At 55.7% G+C, this 4,581-nt stretch overlaps 1 long non-coding RNA gene across 1 annotated transcript; it reads left to right on the forward strand.

Moving 5' to 3' along the window:
* The first annotated feature begins 1,351 nt into the window (after positions 1-1,351).
* On the forward strand, positions 1,352-3,160 carry LOC146752404 (uncharacterized). Its single transcript, XR_014940678.1, has 2 exons — positions 1,352-1,561; positions 2,446-3,160. It is a non-coding gene; the product is annotated as an uncharacterized LOC146752404 (long non-coding RNA).
* The last annotated feature ends 1,421 nt before the right edge of the window (positions 3,161-4,581 follow it).

Below are 4,581 nucleotides of genomic sequence, written 5' to 3' on the forward strand. Positions count from 1 at the left end.
AAGGAAGGGGGGGCAAAGAGGAGTCGGAGACACCCCCCATCGCCCGGGGCCTTAGGAGCTGAATAGGGCATTGACCGGGAGGAGTGGGGGGTGGGGGGGAAACCGGGAGGGGCGCAGGGTGAGCCTTAATTCTGCTCCCCCCGACTCCAACCGCACCGATCAGCCCTGAGCCCCCCCCCCCATCTGCAGCAGCACCGGCAGGATGTGGAGGCGATGAGGGGGGGTCGCGTTGTCGGGCTCCAAATGGAGGCAAAGCCGTAACCCCCCTCCGGGGCTCCCCATCGTGCCAAAGCCCTCCCGTAACCCCCCCAGGCTCCGGGCAGCCAAACGCCGCAGGTAGCGGCTGCACGCTTTGGGCCGGGGCGGGCCGGGCGCCCGAGCCAATACTCTCAGGTATCCCCGCAGCCCCCCTTCGTTTTGGGTGGTGGGGGGGGGCGCCCACGGGGGTACACGAGCAGCAGCAGCAGCAGCTCCACCTGTAGGGGGGGGACACACAGCCCTCCATGGAGACACAGCTGACACGTCCCCACCCCTCTGAGGACACCACCCCCCCCCCTTCCCGGGATCGCCTTCCTCCGGCTCTGTAGGCCGTAGGAACCAAAGCAAGGGCGGAACACCAGTGAAGCGGATCGCGTTTCCCAGGGGACTCATTTCTGCAGAGCACGCGTTCCCTCCGGGGGAGCGGGTTACGGCACGGACCCATTGGGGATAATGGGGGGAAGGGGGAGTGGAGACCGGAGAGGCCTGACCTGGTTGCGTGGGGCGGAGGGGGGGGAACGGCAGAGGGAGCGGAAGAGGTTTGTGGGCTGAGGGCCGCCAACAGCCGCCCCCAAGGCTCCAGCATGGTTTAAGGGGGTATTTTGGAGCTAAGGGGTGGATTTGAGATCCATAGGGTGGGTTTAAGGGGGTATTTGGGGGCTGAGGGGTGGATTTGGGGTCCATAGGGTGGGTTTGGGGGGTATCTGGGGGTTATGGGGTGGCCTTTGGGGGTTTTAAGGTGGGTTTGGGGGGTGTTTGGGGGCTGTGGGGTGGGATTAGGGTGCAGTGGGGTGGGTTTGGGGTCTATATTGTAGGTTTAAGGGAGTATTTGGGGGCTGAGGGGTGGATTTTGGGGCCATAGGGTGGGTTTGGGGGGTATCTGGGGGTTATGGGGTGGACTTTGGGGGTTTTAAGGTGGGCTTGGGGGGGTGTTTGGGGGCTGTGGGGTGGGATTAGGGTGCAGTGGGGTGGGTTTGGGGTCTATAGGGTGGGTTGGGGGAGGTATTTGGAGTCAGTGGGGGCACTCTAAGACCCCAGTTTAATGGGGGGGGCGGGGGGGTCTCTTTGGAACCAAATTGGGTTGAAGGGGAAGGGGCGTGGGGGGCAATCTTTATGCCTACGGCGCCCCCTAGTGGTCACCCACAGCCACGACAGGGGAACTTTGTGTCCTTCCGTGCAGGGGGGCAGAGCTTAGGGGCGGGCCCATATGAGTGTATATGGCCCAGCCCCCTCCCATCATCAGCGCTTCCTGCCCCGGGGCTGCGCCGCACCCAACGCTGCGTTCCGGGTTTCTATATAAAGGGTGTGTGTGTGTGTGTTATTAATGAGTATATATTGAAGGGGGGGGGGGTGGGCTTTATTTTGGGGAGTTGGTAAGGGAGGAGAGGGCAGTGAGCGGCGTGACGCAGTGCAACAGCAATCCTTGCTGCTCTCTCCTTGTTTGCTCACAGGCATGTTTTCATGCTGCATGAAGGCTTTCTAAAGCTGTTAGCAGGGTCACTTGGGATAGGAGGAGGGGAAACAGTTTCAGGCAGAAAGAGGGAAGATTGGCTTTGGATGGGAGGAAGAAGGATTTGGCTGGAGGGTGGTGAGGCACTGGGATGTCTTGCCCAGAGAGGTGGTGGGTGCCCAGACAGGCTTTCAAGGCCAGGCTGGACCAGGCTCAGAGCAACCTCATCTGGAGGTAGGTGTCCCTGTTCCCCGCAGGGCGGTGGGACCGGGTGCCCTTTTGGGGTTCCTTCCTGCTCCAATTGTTCCATGATTCTCTCATACAAAGGCTGCCACGGCATCCCAGACGGCAACTCGCTCTGGAGATTAAAATAAAAGCAGGTCACACTCTGCATCTGCTGCTTCCTGGCACCCCTCCCACTGCTGGGCAGGATGGAGGTGGCAGATGGAAAGTGCCATTTCCATCCCAAGACTGGCTGCAGCACCGCTCCCTTGGTGGCTGTGGGCACGTGTACCTTCAGTGTCACTGCATGTCTGTCCAGAGGCAGTTCCCACCCTGGGGCCGTTCTTGCTCATCCTGGGTTGCTCCTTGTTGGTGCCAGCCATGCTGGAGCTCATCCTTCAGATGTGTCTGCTCTGTACCAGATGCTCCTTCAGGATGCAGGACCCTCATCTGTGCTCTGCCTTCAACCCCCCTCCTGGGTGGCCGTGACTCCAACCCCAATGGCTTCTTTATAGGTCAACGTGGGATCCCAGACTCCAACCCCAATGGCTTCCAAGGCCAACATGGGCTCCCATCATGGCCTGGTGAGACACGGCAACAGCTGAATGCAGAGCTCACGAGGTACGAAGGGGAACTGAAGGCTGTGATGAAGAAGCTGAAGGAGGAATATGGCGACGTCGTGACCTTAAAGGGCCGAAGCTATGAGGAAAAGATGAGGAGGAACCGGGGGGAGATGCTCTACAGGCTGCAGCAGGGCAGGAGAGCTGCTGCCATGGGGGGCATCAAGCAGCCAAAGGTGGGAAGGTGCTGAGGTGGAGTTTGGAAGCCCCACGGCTTAATTTGGGGTCTGGTTTTGGGTTCATTTTGCATCATTTTGGGCCTGTTTATTTAGGGTTTGGATTTTGGGTTCATTTTTAGGCCCACAATGTGTCAGTTCTGTGCGTTGAGGCTGAAGGGGGAAGTGGGGGGTTGGGGATGGGATGGAGGGGTTAATTGGTTCCTATAAATGGAAGGGAAGGATTTGGGGCCATTAATGAAGGGGTTCGTTGGTTCCTATAAATGGAAGGGATGGATTTGGGGTGGTGGATGAAGGTTCATTGGTGATGGGTTTGGGGTCATGGGTGGAGGTACATTGGAGATGGATTTGGGGCTGTGGATAAAGGGGTTCATTGGTTCCTCTAAATGGAGGGATGAATTTGGGGCTGTGAATAAAGGTTCATTGGAGATGGATCTGGGGCCATGGATGTATCAGAGTATCACAGTCTCATGCGGGTTGGAAGGGACCTTAGAGATCATCGAGTCCAACCCCCAGGATTTGAGCCTCCTGTGTAGCAGAGCGGCACTTCTACCACTTGCGACACAGGGGAGATTTGAACCCGGGCCTCTGGTGTTGCAAAGTGGCGTCCTTAACCACTGTGCCACCGGAGGCACACAATGTAGCTTCATAGGTTCCTAGAAATGGAAGGGGGGGATTTGGGGCCGTGGATGGAGGGGTTGATTGGTGATGGATTTGGGGATGGGGGCAGGGGAAGGGATTCATGATGTGGCTGCAGCTTTCTATAATGCATCATTTGGAGCCTTTTGAATGCTCTCTACTACCTGATCAACAACACCACCAGGCAGTACAGCTTTGTGGCATCTCCTTTAAAAAAAGGGGCTTTGGAAGCTGATCTATGACCAGTCCTATAAGCTGTGGCCATGGTGAAGCCAACGAAATCAAGACAGGAATGTGACACGCCAATGAGTTCTGTTCCCTTTATTGCAGCACTGGGTGCGTGGGGATCACTGCAGCGACTACCCATTGATAGGCATAGCCTATACATGGTCATTAATCCCAATGACATGGGCAGAGATTCCAAGCATTAATGAACATCTCTGGTGGTGGTGGGATGAAGGCTAATAGCCATTCTCACTATAAATGCCCAACTCTCTAAGGGGGGGTGCCCAAACTGGTTCCTGTTGATGCTACATCCAGCTGAGGCATCTGTTCTGCCATCTTATCTTCAACACCAGCACATCTGCAATCTTATTTTCAACAGCAGCACATCTGTCCAATCTTCCCTTGAAAGCAAACTCTGCGGCCCACTCCCAGTTCTGTTCCTGAGCTGACATTTACTCCAGCGCCTTTGTCCTTCAGGTTGGATCTGCTTAAGTTGTGCATGATTCACAACCCTAACTCTGACCCAAATGCCATCCCAAACCCTAAACCAAAACCGAACCCTAATCCAAGGCCGAAGCCTAACCCAAACCCAACCCTACCCTAATCCAGTGCCAAAGCCTAACCATAAACCAACACAGACACAAACCCAAACTCAACATAGACACAAACCCAAACCCCAAACCTAAAACCAACTGTACCCCTAACCCAAACCCAGCATAGATACAAACGCAAACCACAAATCTAAAACAAACCCTACCCCAAACTGAAACCCCAAAACCAACATAGACACAAACCCAAACCCCAAAGCTAAACCCAACCCTACCCTGAACCCTAATCCAAATCTAAAACCAACCCTACCCTGAAGCCAAATCCAAATCGAAAACCAACCCTACCCCAAACCCCAAACCTAAAACCTAAAAGCAAGCCTACCCCAAACCCAACATAGACACAAACCCAAATCCCAAACCTAAAACCAACCCTACCCTGAACT

The sequence above is a fragment of the Coturnix japonica genome, unplaced genomic scaffold (assembly GCF_054131305.1).
Source record: "Coturnix japonica strain WE unplaced genomic scaffold, WE-NBRP24 Scf046, whole genome shotgun sequence".
Lineage (NCBI taxonomy): Eukaryota > Metazoa > Chordata > Aves > Galliformes > Phasianidae > Coturnix > Coturnix japonica.